The following is a 16,022-nucleotide window of genomic DNA, read 5'->3' on the forward strand; positions in this document are numbered from 1 at the left end:
GGCGTTCCAGCTTAGTCCTCAAGGGAAGCGGCGCATCTGTGGTCGACCTCAGGTAGGAATATCTAATCCTATTTGGGCTGGATTGCATATGTCCATGGACGGCAATAACCGCTTACCATCAGGTCGAATACATGTTCGTCTGCTACTCGTATATAATATATATATAAATACCTCTCCGGTCGTACCCTATTTGCTTTAACAAATCAACTTTCTTCTAAACTGGACAGAATGCAGATATAGCAAATGTGTTCTCCCCTTAATAATATTGCTTACTAATGAAAGTCCGTTAGTCTTCTGTGACGTAGAGCTTTTCTAGTAGAAGAACACTCATTTTTGTATTTAGTGTCATTGCTATATTTGTTGTATCTTTATGTAATGTTTAACACTGATCCTATGCAGAAGTAAGGATAGCGATTTTGCCTTCGAAGTCAAACCACAAAAATTCTTCCAGTTATTATTTGTACATAAACAATATTTGAAAGATCATTTCACCTCTGAAAACATTCTCCAGTCATCATCGTCATTCCCATCCGACGGCTGGACTTCAACAAACCACTCGATTAAAATAACGGCGATTAATTCTCCACTCCTAACCCAAAAATGGACCTTCACCAACAAACACAGGGTCCATAATCCGCTTTGGGACCGCAAATATTAATTAGACGCAATCGAATCACGAAAATTAGGTCCTGCGTTACTGAATAAGGACCTTGCGGAGTTGGGTTAAGGTCTGTTTAATGTAACTTCAGAAAATAGATTTTCGATACTTCGTTAGCATTCCGGTCACGGCGCGGAAACAGAAAGTTGTTAAGTAAACTAGTTGTATTAGCCCCACTCGATATTGCTATAACGACTTGTTGTACTACGTAAGAGTAACTCTAATGCCATACACGCTATGATCTACCGTACGGTTTACCTGCGCCGGTTTGCCTCAACCACAAACCGAAGCCGACGACTTTGATAAGTCGAAACATGGTGAAAGTAATTATATTGTTATAGTCCGCGCCAAACTGCTAGTCCGCTCTGAAGTTGTTGCGAGCAGGCGTAGTCATACAATTTACTATGATGACGTGACTCATTTCTATATTCAGAGCGGATTAGCAGTTTGGCGGGGAGTCTACCGTACTGTTCAATTCTGTAGCGATGGCTTCGATTAAAAGCGATGAAGCACCGCACGATAACACACGAAAGATTTTTTGATCTTGCGCCGGTCGCCGGTTGCACAGGTTCAAAAAAATGCACTGCTATTCCCTCACACAGTTTGGTGCACCTGCGCAGATATACCTGAACAGTGCACGAACGTGCAGGTGAACCTGAACAGGAACTGAGACCTCTCCGGTGCAGCGTAGTGTGTATGACATTCATTATAAGATTCAAGTAGCATATGAGACTACAGTCCAACCACCAATGGTTATTTCACCCATTGACATTTACATAACTATGGAACCGGGGATCTACCTGAAGTCGATGACAGAAGCGTCGCTACTCCTGAGAATTAAGATGGTCGCATATATAAGTCAGGCGGCATCCACTCCTTGACTCAAAGGTAGAATTGCTTCACGGTAAAAAAGTGTGGTGGTGATAGCTTTCCAGACATGTTGTTCAAAAAAGGTAAGATAAGAGCTCTCCTCCAAAGCCGGCGATGCATTGGCGACTCCTCTGATGTTGCAAATGACCATATGCGACGGTGACTGCTTTCCATCAGTTAGCCCGTCTGCCTCATCGTTTAGGTATAATTATAAAAAGCCGATTTATTTCAAAATGCGAAAAATAATAAAATTGATAATGTTATGAATTTATGACCATTCTTATGGAAAGCATTCTTATGGAAGACGACCCGCGTGGCGGTGCGGTCACCATACTGGTCTGACGCGCAAATGGTCCCGGATTTGCACCCCGGCCAGACAGATATTTAAAATGATGAATTTAGATGTCTGTTTCTGGGTGTGGGTGTTTGTGTATTTGTCTATGTGTCCGTGGCACCCACGACAACGACGACGACGACACAGGGAATCCTAGTGTGGGGTATGAGTGTAGAAAGCGTTTATTTTTATTATTTTTATGTACCCGCGCCTATCTTTACTCGCTCATGAGGGAACCAAAGCTTTAGACTTGATATGGGTTTCCGTGTTTGCAAACTCGGGAACCGAATAACGAAACTGGTAACAGGATGAGTGCAACGCCGAAAGTCACAATCTAGTTAGAGAACACACCTCGGTAATGGTAATAACTGGAATGGTGTAACTGAAGCGGGACAATTCAGTTGTAACTTCGTAACACACACCTACTATTGTTAGAGATGTATGTTTTTTATTGTAAAGAAGTAGCAAACGAGCATGCATATGATGGTAAGTGGTTATAGCTGTTCATAAACATCTGCAATCAACCCTAGATAACATTGGAGTTTTACCTAAGGTCGGCCACAGCGTCGCTACCACTGAAGACCAAGTTGGAACCTCTCGGATCTCCATTACGAGTTTCAACTCACCTAGTTATACCCTTAATAGGTACAGCCGTCAAACAGCAACGCTGTAAATTGTTAACACCACTGTATGTTTTATAACAGAAATAGGTGTGGCGGTGATGTCTCCAGAATTGGACCACAACTTTTTTCTATCGGCTTTCGACGTAATTGTTAAATATGATTTCTTTAATTTAAGACATTTTGATGTGTATGAAGTAGTAACTAAGAGATGGTAGAATCAGTATGATTCGAGCGGTGAGATACATCCACACCTATTTCTAGCATAAAATAAATTCTGAGGTTTGATGACAGGCTATGGATGCTGGCGAACTTATACATGAGGTTTAAGTCCTCAGGAGTGGCAACGAATCTGTAATCTACTTCAGATAGATCCCTTTTTCTTCTGCTGCTCATGTATAAAAGCCTAAACCTAAAAACACTGAGCGAATCGTTCAATTATCATAATGTATTCATAAATCAATCCCTCGGTTGATCCGGCAGTGAATCTTCCGTCGCCTGATCCGGTTATCCGTCCGGTGGCTCTGCCATGCCGGTCGAATGATGCCTTCCGGCCGCACTGCTTAATTGTCGTCGTATCCGGCTTCGGATACACGTAGACCTTTTTATCAAAAAATAACCCAAAAAATCTTACGTAAATATTCCATTCATACACTATTTTGAAGTGTTTACCGTGCGTTTAAGTTTTTGCATCGTGGATGTTCTGAGAAATTATTTTTATGTTTCTCTGCTTTCCTCGATCTATCGATTATCCATCCGGTCTCTAAGCTATGCCGGTTGAAGGAGACCTTACGCACGCACTGCTTAATTGTCGTCGTCATATTCGTATTTTTATAAAAAAAAATAACTCGGTAAATCTAATATATGTGTTACAATTTTTTGACTTTGAATTTTTTTACAGACATAATTACTTGTCAAACTAGATATCATTTTCATTCAAATGTCCAAAGACATAAATTATACTTTCCGTCGTTCATACTTTATTATCGTTATATTTGGGTCAAGGTAAAGATATTGTATTGTATCGAGCTTATTATTAGGCACTTCACCAACGCCACGATATATTTCTTTTGCTGTTGACAAAATAATTGTTCAGTTTGCCATGATGGTAAATAAACACCAATAACGTCCAATCGTCTGATGCTTTATTTTCGCAGTTCTTATTGGAAACGATTTCAGGCTCTTGCTAAAACAAATGTGAAATCGACTAGATTTTAAATTATATAATTGAACTTACTTGGCCAGTACCAGTACTCTTGGCTGCTTTTCTTTTTTTTACTGAAAAAAAAAGTCAACAACAACTTATAAAAAAATATCATAGGAAAAAACCTTACCTTGTTCCATCTACAATTTGTCATAAGATTAACCACCTTAAAATTGTCTGCTATTATTTACTCTATATTCCCTAATACATTCTACCGCAAATTTCGATTCATGCATTTCATTACCTCAGTTGCAGGTAATTTGCGGTCACGATTACATTTCGCAACTGTCGGTGGAAAGTACTTCGGTGTCATTGTGGTTATGACCACTGTTTCAAGGCTTAATTCAAGATAGGTAAAATTAACAATGATTTTTTTGACTGAGCGTTACTACATATTAGAATATCCCTGATAAGTCATTAAGATCAGATTTAGTGAACCAGGTTATTTGTACAGTAGCAAATGAGCCTACGTAGCCATTTTCTCTCTCGGATACTTAAAATTAGTCTCAGAAAGAATTGGAGTGGTACCTGAAATTACGTATAGAAGCGTTGAAGCACCTGATGACCAAGTTGGAATGCCCTGTATAAGTATCCTATCCATTCACACTACACACCAGAATGTAGCAGCACTTAAAATTGATGTTTATGGGGAGAAACAGAAATGGCGATGGTTCTTATAGAATCGAATTTTGTACGTACATGCCTAATGGGCCTTTTAAAAAAATCATAATCATCATAAGATTCATCAATTATTACCCCAATTCTTATAGCCTAGATATTCCAATGTACGGTTGTAATAAAGCCCTTTAAATTACAGCCCTTACAAGAATATTTCCAAAAATTGATCGATACGCTCCAGCACTTTGACGAATGATGCTCAGAACTTTATAAAGCTTTTGATGATCCATTGTGTATTGCGGAATTAAAGTTCGAAAAGGGATTTCAGAAATCCTTCAGATCAGCTAATGACCGAACGAATGGCGTTTGGAGTTCGTTCAACCAATTCCATAATTCCATTCAACGGATTTCCAGGAAAAATTCAAAATCGTTAGGCAAACGAGCTGTCTTATTGGGTCATTCGATGGGGCTTGGTTTCACTGGTAGCGGAAGATTTTATGTTGCTAAATAAGCAAATTTGTTGTTTTAAAATCAATATCTAAATAATTTGACTGTTCCTACAATCTATTCGTTTTTTATTTGGGTGATTAAAAACGCACTAATTGGACAATCTACTCAAGATTTTCAAAATAAATATCCTTATCGTTCATAATATATTCGACATTTATACTCTTTATGTACTGAGTACTCAGTTACTTTGTTTCCATACAACTGGTTTTTAGAGCAGTTTTCTCTATAATCTTGTTTGTTTCGGACTAAAACTCTGCCTTTTATATTGATATACTTGGAACAATTATGCTACGTTGTTTAAAAATCTCTTACACCGACACCATACTTGGCGTTCCGCCCTCACTTAATTCAATCCATTTCGTTTATGGCACCAAATTCAATGTGCTCTTCCTGATATTACGTTTTTTCGTGGACCTAATATGCTTTTCCCAAAAATAATTAATCTTTTTGACGAACTGGAGGATGATTTGATGAATTTTATTGGTCCCTGAAAATTTGAATGGAAAATTTTGAGTTTATTAAGGACACAGAGGTAATATTGCCCATCTTATGATATTATTATGTCACGAACTGTTAAAAGCTAGTAGTCATAAAAATATGGAGACATGTTTTTAAGTGCTTTCTGTTTGAATTAAATTATATTTAATGTTAGTGACATAGCATAAAATGAAAAAAATGATACAAAAACTGCTGTAATTAATAAACCTACTGACACAGAAGTCTAGTAGTTAATGAATTAAAATATAATTGAAAATTAGATTATCTTCCAGATCCTTTTAAGTTAACCACTCAATCTACAAAACCGAATGAAATATTCCACTCAGAAAGAGACAATTCGGTAAACGAAAGCCGGGAAAGTTTTAATAAAGATGAAATTATTAAAACAGTCTAAAGGAATGTGACAAAGTGATGATAAATCATTCATAAGCTTTGGCAAAGTCTTCGAAATAACTTCGCAGACACGTCGGTTAAGACGTGCTAAAACTCTTGTATCGAATAAACTTTGCACGTCTGTTCTTGTTATCTTACCTTAAGCTCATTACTTAATGATTTTCCATCATACACTTTGTCGAAATCTATTAAGTTTCATGTAGCATCATTTTTAATTTAATAGTTTTTGAAGATCTTCTAGATTGTTCAGTATGTACGTGATTATATTATTTCAGTGTATTTTTAGTACATTAAGTAATTATTAGACGTTTGAAATTCTAAACAGAATGCACTATCATTTTCATTAATAACCTTGAGTTGATCAGAAACATGTTACTTTCTTGGAAATAAAGTAATAGTTCCTAAAAATCTGCCTTCCTATGTCAATCACACCACAACGTTAAAATCAGATGTAACCAAGCTTCCTCTGTGAGAAAATCAAACTCATTCAATATGATACCATATTTTGAAGATTCTGTAAAATTATAAAACGGGTCAATGTCCTTGTTTGAGTTATTTAAGTCTCGTCCGAGTATAAAAGCCCCGTAAACATAGTCACGTCCAGCGATTTGTCTAAAGCTTAAACAAGCGCCGTGTCTAGGGACCGAGGAGCTCGTGATAACGGAGAGTTATGGACTTCCATTTGTGTTCTCTAAGGCTCGTTATGTTTGTAGAAAATATTGAAAGGTAGCTTTCAAGACAGTTGGAGCATAGCTTTGGAATTGGGGGATTTCCTCACGTTTGAAAATTCTTCATAACCTTGGAGTATACATTGTGCGTTTATTTAGAGGAAAAGTAAGACAATTTTGGTAACTAAATATTGTTGATTAGAATTAATAAGAATATTTGATGAGCTCCTTATGTTTTAACATAATTACCATAATTCTAGGTTTTGCCCATGTTTTTACCAACCTCACTACTAAATACGTAATTTGTTCGTTCTTTGTTACTACTGCAATAGAAAGATATTCAATATCAACCATAAACGTAAATTCATTTTGTTAATTAGAATAAACACACAAGATCTATATGAATAAGGAGAGCTAGTTCAAGCATAACACTATTAATAAAGCCACGCTTGTTTGTCTAAAGCTTAATAAGTGTTGTCTCGGTAACTAAAGAGCTTATGATAACGGAGAATTACTAAACTTCTTAAGTTTATGAAAACCAAGTTTGCACGTTTTTGGTGACATTTATCATTTTTTAATAGTTATTAAGTTTTATCATATTACAAATAATTTTAAAAGCAATTATTTTGCTTTATTGAAACAAACACGCGAGATTTACATGAAGTGAGAAGTTTTTTTCTAAATTTCTATAACGACGCTCGAATTTGGATCACCAGGCGAAAAATAGTTTACTTAATTATAATAAACATACAAGATTTGCATAAACTAGAACCTAGTTGAGTATAACCATATTAATATAGCCACGTTCAACGTTTGTCTGCTTAATAAGCGTCGTCTTGGTAACGAAGCTCGTGATAACGGAAGATTATGAATCTCGCAATGCTCACAAGTAAATAAATAAAGCTATCGAATGTTTTTCATTCCATCTATCAACTTTTTAAACAATTCCATATGATTTATACTATTAGATCAAAACATTTAAAAATAAAAATAATATTATCTAAAGAGGTTAAGATAAAATAGTTAAGAACATTTTTTTTGATGTCAACTGTTTTTTTGTGTGATCAACAATAAATTTGAAAAACAGTGAAAAATTATGACTAAGCTTCGGATTACAACATAAAATCTTTTGTTTCAAGTTTTTGTTTCTTTTGTTTTGTAAAATTTAAGTGTTATCAATGAATAAATTCTCAAAGTTTCTATAATGATTATGGGCCAATATTGACCACAACGCGGATACCAGTTAATTACCTTAATTAAAATAAACATACAAGAATTTTAATACTATATAACCCACTATGCTATACTATACTATATATATACTATACTATATAATCACGTTCAACGTGTGTCTGCAACTTAATAAGCGCCGTCTCGGTAACGAAGGAGCTCGTGATAACGGAAGATTATTAATTTCCATGTATGCTCACGAGAACGCTTATTTAACTTTATTATTGGAAATATTGATAGGCTTCGATTAATGTATAGGAAGTACATTAATCGAAGCCTATCAATACAGTAAAGGTGTGGAAAATTACAAATAGTTCGGCAATTTTAGTTCGTTATTTGTAACCGAGTTGTAAAAATAGATTTTACCAGAGTGGACCATGTAAATTGTTGACATTTATCTATTACTGGGGATTTTTTTGTGTTTATTATAATTTAAAATCACCAGTAAGTAACTCATTAACTTTAAGAGAACTAAGAAAAAATAGTATAGTAATATATAGATATCCCAAAGAAATATGTGATCATGAAATACCTATGTAAGAAGAATTACATGGAGGTCTTAAACAAGATATAACAAATTTAAATTACATTTATGTTTGTAAATATTATTATTGGTCGTGACTAGCATAAAATAATTATGTTACAGCAATATCATTCATTATGCATGATCTGAGGCAACGGATTATGTACGGCGGATACATAATCCTATAAATCTAGACCACAAAGGGCCCTTCTTCATTGGGGCGACAACGACACGACACGGAACCGATGCTGTCAGAAATTCTGTCAGTGCCAGAGTCAGTGTCGCTGCCATAAATAGAAATACAAATATAACAGCCTTAGTATGAGTTTTTATGTTTTTCCAAAAAATACTGTTATTGTATTTTTTTACGTATTTACCCATACTTCTAGCGGACTGTATCAGAACTGATAGGAAATGTATGGGAAATACGTAAACAAATCCAAAAACAGTTATTATGTACAAACGTAAAAACTCATACTAAGGGTACAGATAGCACGTGTACCATCTTTATAACACCCAGCATGCCAGTTTTTTTAACATAGATTGTTCTCATAAGCAGGCTTATGTGAAATAACATCATCATCATCATCAACAACAACCCATTACTGCCCCACTGCTAGGCACGGGTCTCCTCTCATTATGAGAAGGATTAGGCCATAGTCCACCGCGCTGGCCAAGTGTGTATTGGTAGACTTCACATACCTTTGAGCTTTTTTTTATAAGTCTCTCAGGTATGCAGGTTTCCTCACGATGTTTTCCTTCACCGTTTAGCAAGTGATAATTAATTTTTAGTGCCTGGGATTTTAACCTCGGACCTCGATCGAGAGGCCGATTCCAACTAGTTCTCTAGTTGCTGTCTTTTCTGGTTTGAATATTTTTGACAGGACCATATTAAGGAATTAATGAGGTCCTTATCTTTTATTAACAGTGACCATTTAATCTAAGAAGGGAACAGGTATGTGGGGCTGTTCGGATATTTATATTATAAATGCAATAACGAACTGTGAATTGATTTGCTGTCTTTAAGAGCTTTGTTTGTGAAATTCGTTTTGATACGCAAAGTACACACTTGCGTCGTCTATTTAGGTATTATGTCGTGCCGTTGTCGTTCCATTTAAAGAAGTGTTAATTCAAAGGCTAGTCACGGCACCTGTATTAGAACGGTGTCACATTATGAAAATACAGGTTTTAATAAATTCGTGGTATGTTTTTTACCCAATCGGGAGGAGGATTATGGTTTTCGAGTCTATGTTGGTGATTGTATATCTGTATATTCTTATGTGTGTGTATGTAGTGGGAGCGAGATCCCAAAAAATGGTTAATGATAAATTTATCCATCACTAAAATATAGAGTGATAGAAAAAGGCAGTGATAGCCTAGTGGTTAAGAAACTCGGCCTCTTGATCGAGGGGTCCGAGGTTCAAATCCCAGGCACGCACCTCTGATTTTTCAAAGTTATGTGCGTATTAAAAATTAATTATCACTTGCTAAACGGTGAAGGAAAACATCGTGAGGAAACCTGCATACTTGAGAGATTTATAAAAAAAAAAAAAAATCTCAAAGGTATGTAAAGTCTACCAATACGCACTTGGCCAGCGCGGCGGACTATGGCCTAATCCTTCTCATTATGAGAGGAGACCCGTGCCCAGCAGTGGGACGTTAATGGGTTGATGATGATGATGAAAATATAGAGTGTAGTATATTAAAGAAAGGAGCATTGAAAATGAGTTTGTTCCAGGAAGAATGGAACATTTAGGACTTAAGACTGATATGTATATGAGTTGAACGGATACTTAGTCTTGTAATGGTTGTAATGGTTACCTATCTCCACTTTTAGAGTTCTGTACCCAAAAGGTAAAACAGAACCGTATTACTAAGACTCCACTGTGTGTCTGTCTGTCACAGGACTCTATCTCTTAAACCGTAACGGATAGTCACCTGAAATATTTATAGAGTATGTATAACGATGGCCGCTATAACAAATGTTGAAAATAAAAATGCTTGAAAATAAATGGGGGTCGACATACAAGACCCGTTATTTTTCGGAGTTTTGAGCTTGAGTTTATCTATTGAATTGTAATAGTTAGACAGTTCAGACTTTCACAAAACATTTACTTCAATAGAGCTACTAGCTGACCCGGCAAATGTTGTGTTACCATATACATAAAAAATGTCAAGAGTGAACAACCCTTATCACTTAGGGGTATGGAAAATAGATAGTAGCCGATTCTCAGACCTAATGAATATGCATATAAAATTTGGTGAAAATCGGTAAAGTCGTTTCGGAGCGGTACGGTAACTAACATTGTGACACGAAAATATCATATATAAGATATAGCTATAGAAGTACTATGATAACAAATAGTAAAAATAGCAGCAGTGATAGCCTAGTGGTTAAGAAACTCGGCCTCTCGATCGAGGGGTCCGAAGTTCAAATCCCAGGCACCTCTAATTTTTCGAAGTTATGTGCGTATTAGAAATTAATTATCACTTGCTAAACGGTGAAAGAAAACATTGTGAGGAAACCTGCATACCTGAGAGATTTATAAAAAAAATGTTAAAGGTATGTGAAGTCTACCAATACAAGTTGGCCAGCGCGGTGGACTATGGCCTAATTCATTCTGAGAGGAGACCCGTGCTCAGCAGTGGGACAGTAATGGGTTGATGATGATGATGAGTAAAAATTAAAATTTGTTAGTACGGAACTCTCACCGTGCGTTCGACTCACACTTGGCCAATTATTGTTACAAACAAAAAGATTATTTCTAAAAGCTTTTTGTGTACTTCCAACCAGTTCCTTAACGTAATTCTGTTGAAGGGCTTTCCAAGAATTCCACAAACGGCCGTAACGTAATACATTATCGAATTATTTGTTGTTTGTTTGTTCATTGGAATTATTTATTGTTATGATACTCGATACAAATGAATATTTGTTGTAATAAAACTAACGAGAAATAGATAATATTATATCATAATAATAATAACGCTTTTCAGAGGCGTTCCAGCTTAGTCCTCAGGGGTAGCGGTGCATCTGTGGCCGATATCAGGTACGAATAAACAATCTTATCTAGGTTGACTGCAAATGTCCATGGGCTGCACTAGCCACTTACCATCAGGTGGACTGCATGCTCATCTGCTACTCCTATATTATAAAAAAAAACCAGTTGCCGACAACAGGCAGCGTTGATTGTCGCTCTTGTATTAACTTCCTTACTGTAAACGTCACACAGAAATGGAATAACAAAACAATAGATTAATGAAGATGACTGTACCATAGTATAATCAGTTTAATAACGTTACACACCTTCATTATAATGTAAAATTTAATGGACATGGTATTAATTAACCAGCAGTAATCCAGGTCATTGAACCGATTTCCTCTTCACACTAATCTCTGGTGTATCATACTCTTATTATTTATTCAGTTTGTACATTTTGATCTCTTATTTTGTGGGTGAAAATATCAGATACTCATATCCGTGATTTCAAAGTTGTATACAAGAAATTGTGGTGCATTTACAGACCTAGAGCGTATCTGTGCAGTCATGTCACTGTAGAATTTAGTGTCAAAATAACAATTTCCATCTTTCACTTTTTCATTGTAAACAGTTTTATTTACATACCTATAATAATTAATTATATTATATATTTAATTATATTATAATATATTATTTTTTTACAAATTACATCACAAATTTCTCCATATGGATTTGTAGCGGATTGTTGCGAAGTAGTTTTAATCTTAACTTTATATTATTTATTTGTTTATTGTTTACATTATATATTTCTTTCTTTATTTTTTTCTAATACATACTGTATAGAAATCTCTGACACATACTATGTAAATGGCTCTACTATACTGCAAATCTGTAGTTTAATAACACTAATTATAATTAAAATGTAATGGACATGATTTTAATTAACCAGCATAGCAATCCAGGTCATTGAACCAATTTCCTCTCCGCACTAATCACTAGGCCACGTCCAATAAGGCCAAGAGCTCGCGAAATTCACTTAATTTATCTATCTTGGCCATCTTCAGCTCGTATAGGCTAGTAGAGTAGTACTCTTATTATTTATTCAGTTTAGGTATTTTGGTCTCTTACTGTGTGGGATAAATACCAGATATCTGTGATTTTATGAAGTTGTGTATTAGAAATTAGGGCTTATTTATATCTGTGAAGTCATTGAAGGTGGTAGAACCTTTTGTGGTTCGACTCCGGCGGCACCATCTATTTCTGCCTAATAACATCAGTGTTAGGCGCTGCTGTGTTCCGTTTTGAAGGGTGTGGCATACCATGTCTCCCATAGGAGACATACCGAGGCGTTCCAGCTTAGTCCTCAGGTGTAGTCAGTCAGGTAGTCAGTCAGTCCTCAGCGCATTTGTGGCCGACCTCAGGTAGAAATATCTAATCCTATCTGGGGTTGATTACAGATGTCCATGGGCAGCAGTAGCCACTTACCATCAGGTGAGCTGCATGCTCGTCTGCTACTCCTATAGTATAAAAAAATCTGTATTCTATATCTATATATATAGAGTTTATTTATTTCTACATATATTACATAGAGCGTATCAGGCACGGTCTATGTAGTCATGTCACTGTAGAAATATATACTTCATTTTTTATTTTATTCTTTCTAAAAAATATTGTATAGGAACTTCTGACACATTATGTAAACGGACCCTTAGGCGAATAGGGTTCTCATGAGTTTTAATTTTAAATTTGAATGTTTACAACATTCGACTTTATTTGGAGGACATCTATTACGAGTCGCGTCTGAATCCATAGATTCAGACGCGACTGGTGATGATTAAGAAGAAAAATTAATACTCCTTACGGACAAAAGCTAAAGTTATATAAGACAATATAACATAACAAAATTTCTATCGACTTTCTTCACTCCTTTTAGAGATCAGCGGGCAGGAGCCGGAGCTAATTGGGCCAGTGTTAATTAACTAATCGTTTGATCAGAACCGAACAATCGGGCCAAGTAGGAACTCCAATGCCAATAACCTCTTGTTAATCTCCAGTATGAACAGCGGACAGTTTTGTTGAAATTCATTAATGCTGTCTTATAGAGCATTAATTAGTGATTTGAAATTCGATGTCTTAATCGAAGGGTCTCACGTTTGACTCCCAGGCTGATATTTCAAAGATTTCATTTCACTTATGAAATCGATCGTGTACATTGTAACATTGATCAATACCTAAAGTTGGATAGGTAACCACCATTTTAGTTACTTAATTAAGTCAAATTCGCCTTAATTTCGTCGTTGGTCCATTAAATGTTGTAATGATATTAATAGTAAATCTTGTTAGAGTCCTTAGGGTCACTACTAAAATTTGCCATCCTATAACCTTATAGGACCTTAGAAATAATCGCCCATGTTTTGCTGTTTTATTTATGAGTATTTTTTTGCAAACGAGCATGTAGCCCACTTAGTAAGTGGCAAGTACCGGCCATCAACATTTACAATAAACCCCAAAAAATATTAAATACTTACCTGAGGTTGACCACTAATTCGACGCTCCCCGTGAGGACTAGGCTTTAATGCCTCGAGTGCCATAAGAGGGTTGCCCTTCAAGCCAGAATACAGCAGCGTTTAACACTGCTGTTATTAGGCAGAAATAAGTGTAGCGGTGGTGCCGCCGGAGTCGAACCACAATGGCTTCTACCACTTTTTTACCAATTAGAACAAGTTTAAATATAAATTTATTATCGTGATATCTACAAAGTTCATTTTTTTTAACCCTTCCGAAGTATTTAAGTAACTTCGGCGTGTGCACACAGAGGTTGTTTATAAATGGGTCTAGTAAATCACCCATCAGTATTATACCTATAGATTATGTGATACAAAGAAGCCATTAATAATTAATTTCGTAAGATCACTCATGAATTTAATATTATGCGTAAGACCATTTGAGTTGCAGACATGTTTCACTATTGAAGAATAAATAGTTCAATAAATATAATTGAAGTTGCGAATGTAAATTAAAATACAGTAAATTGATGGTAAGTGATCGTCAATCCATTACCGTCCTACTACAGATCTCATCTCAAAGTGGCAGGGAATAAGCCATAATCCACTGCGCTGGCCAAGTGCGGTAAAAGTGTGGGGCGCTTTTCGAACCTGATAAATAGAGCAACCCACGCTTTTTTCACAATTATACTATTTACTGTTCCTTAATTGATTCTTAGATTGAAAATTACTCTCTACTTTTTAGTTGATTTTATCACAAAAGCGTGTTTTTTAGTTTTTTGAACTATATTTATTTCTATATTCAGAGCGGACTAGCAGTTTTACGCGGACTATAACTTATCTGATGACGTGTATCAGGTCAGTTATCAGGCGAGCACTTTAACCGCTTATCGTTCACCATCAGCAACATGGCAAGGTAATGAAGATCTTTAGTATTCTGACGTACAAGTGATTATACCGCCTATTACAGGCTAACGACCGGTGTAAAGGAAAATGATTATGGGACCCGTATCTTACCCTCGGATATTTGTTTATGCAAAACGGGCCTAAGTGCGTATTATGTGTATTTATGTATATATAATTGTGATTGAAGGGTGTGTGGGTACCGTCGAGTGATGAGTTATTAACAGTCCATTATTAAAGGTTTCTAAAATTGCGACACCTGTATTACCTCATAACAGCAGTATGTATTGATCTTACAACTGACTACTAACACTTGAATGTATATAACGCTTTCTACACTCACAGCCCCACACTAGGATTCCCTGTGTCGTGGGTGCCATGGACACACACATAGACAAATACACAAACACCCAGACCCAGAAACAGAAATCTAAATTCATCATTTAGATATCTGTCTGGCCGGGATCGAACCCGGGACCCTTTGCACGTTAGACCGGTATGGTGACCGCTCCGCCACGCGGGTCGTCGAGCGTATTAAGCGCTACTTTGTTCTGAAGGGTGGTAAGTAATTCCACTTACCCGAGTCGTTCAAACTTAGTCGTGACTAACTTCAGATCGAAATCTAACCTGATTAAGGGTTCATTACATACATAGCCGTCAATTCTTGTCTTGTCTATTCTACCACACTCTATGGCGTTCCGGGGGTTCTCCACGTAGCGCAGACGGCCACCGAGTTATGTGGGGTTTATTCAGTAAAAACCCCACATATTGTGGTGCCCCGACCACGGTATCTTTTGAAGGTTTTCCCCCAATAATAAATCGATCTAAACCTTAGATCTAATTGAAAAATTCGGATTACTAAACTATCACAGTCTAACATAAGCAATAGTACGAACATTGTAAAAATGTTGCGTTGAACCAAAAACAATTCCCAGGTCCCAAAGTTAAGGTATTTGCACGTTTAAAAACAATTTATGTTTTACGTTTGTTCCGTGTTAATGCAAAACCACTGGAATGGAATTTTGGAATGGTGTGGAACTATTCCGTTTTCAATCTTTAGGTTTTAAAATGTGAATTTGTCTTGTTTTTTCGTTCGTTAAGTAAAATTGTAAGTTACAGCTATCGTAAATACATTTGAGATTTTTAAAAGGAACCATTCAGCCATTTTGTCCCACATTTGGCTCCAGCTTTCTCACAGAAGTGAGTAAGGCTTAACAGATGTCCATGGGCGGCAGTAGCCACTTAGCATCAGGTGGACTGCATGCTCGTGTGTTACTCCTATATTATAATTTAAAAATCTTTCATGCATTTAAGCATGACGATATTAACAAAAATAACTTAATAGTGTGAACCCTCAAGGGGTTTTAAAATACCTAACTACATGTGTCAGGCAATTTATAAACAAAATCCACTATTCAGACAACAAAGTGCACCAGATTGTTGTCTTGTTTGAAACTATTCTGAAATTTTCAAATTTTACTTTCATGTTCTTCAAAGAAAAAGTTTGCGAA

This window comes from Epargyreus clarus, unplaced genomic scaffold, assembly GCF_041222505.1.
Source record: "Epargyreus clarus isolate Ecla_fem2 unplaced genomic scaffold, WU_Ecla_fem_2.2 ptg000032l, whole genome shotgun sequence".
NCBI classification, from domain to species: domain Eukaryota; kingdom Metazoa; phylum Arthropoda; class Insecta; order Lepidoptera; family Hesperiidae; genus Epargyreus; species Epargyreus clarus.